This window comes from Pteropus vampyrus, unplaced genomic scaffold (assembly GCF_000151845.1).
Source record: "Pteropus vampyrus isolate Shadow unplaced genomic scaffold, Pvam_2.0 Scaffold75, whole genome shotgun sequence".
Lineage (NCBI taxonomy): Eukaryota > Metazoa > Chordata > Mammalia > Chiroptera > Pteropodidae > Pteropus > Pteropus vampyrus.
Window position 1 is genome coordinate 3,308,985 of NW_011888856.1, and position 1,374 is coordinate 3,310,358.

General features: G+C 38.3%; 1 non-coding gene across 1 annotated transcript; it reads right to left on the reverse strand.

Annotated features, from left to right (window-relative positions):
• Positions 1–224: 224 nt before the first annotated feature.
• LOC111741277 lies at positions 225–343 on the reverse strand. The gene has a single exon (XR_002780948.1). It is a non-coding gene; the product is annotated as a 5S ribosomal RNA (ribosomal RNA).
• Between the last annotated feature and the right edge of the window lie 1,031 nt (positions 344–1,374).

Here is a 1,374-nt window from a genome sequence, read left to right on the forward strand (position 1 = left end):
GTAGTAGTCAGGGGAAACTTCAAGTTCGAGAGTCTCAGATGTGGAGACGTTGTGGATGATGCGAAGGCTAAACTGTGGCTGCGACTCGCTGGACATGCGGGAGAACGAGATGGAGCCCCAGAAAGCAGGTAAGGACCTGGTTGGCCAGGGAGTGAAAAAGATTATCAATACGGATTTTGAATTCCAAAGAAGAATACACTGGTTACAGCTGTTTGTTTTTTGTATGCCTATAGCACCTGGTCTTCCTAGGTGGTCTCCCATCCAAGTACTAAGCAGGCCCAACTCTGCTTAGCTTCTGAGATCAGATGGGATCAGGCGTATTCAGAGTAGCATGGCCGTAGACTGAGATTTTATGTGAAAAAATTTATATTAATGTGGTATTAAAACATATGAATAGTTAAAAAAAATACTTTAAAGGAAGACATTCAACTTCGTTTGTTCAACAAACATGTTGAGCCAATTGCTTAATGTGAAACTGTGTTCCATAAGCTCAATAAGCACAATGTGGTAGATTCCTCTCAAATAACAGTTTAATTAATACTAATCTTTTACTTCCCACTGTCAGAGGGTAGATTTGCATTTTCTCTTCTTAGCACCTGATGACCTAGGGCTAAAAGTAAAAAATACAAATTGCTTACTTGGAAAAAAAAAATTTATAGGAAAGCTAAACCCAGGAACATCACCTTATGCTTAAAGAAATGGTTGAACCAAGTAAATAAGAGTGGTTCCCCAGAAATTGCTTGTATTCAACATAAAACTACTAATCGCTCCCTAATGTTTTGCTTTAGAGTGTAAATTTTCACACTCACAGACTCTACAAGACATGAACCCAGACGTGCAGCCAATCTGAGTCTCCCTCCGGTTTGTCATAACACTAGCTGGGGGGTGGTGCATCTGGAGCCACTGAATGCACGGACCAGAGCAAACTGGACTCACTGGTCCTTTGTACCCCAGATGGAGACACAGTGACAATTTCCTAAAGTTCTAAAAATAAATAATTTGTTTTTCTAGAGACAAGTACAGTGACTCCATTATATACACTCATCAGGAGATTGTAGAGAGTTTGGGATGTGGTAATCGTCCAACTCAAAGAGGAATTGTTAGTCAGAGGTTGAAAAATATATGTAAATGGGTTCTGGGAGTACATGTTATCTCTAAATCTTCCCAAAGAATGTTGACCTAGTCCTAAAGCATTTATTTACACATTCTTTTCAAACATTTTTTAAAGTAAACTCAGAAGCCCCATTTTGCATCACATAAGTTGGTCCAATGTAGGCAAAATGTTGATTATTGTTGAAGCTTTGTGATAGATATGAAGACTTATTATACTCTTCTCTCTACCATGTATATGTTTAAAATTTTCCATAATAAAAA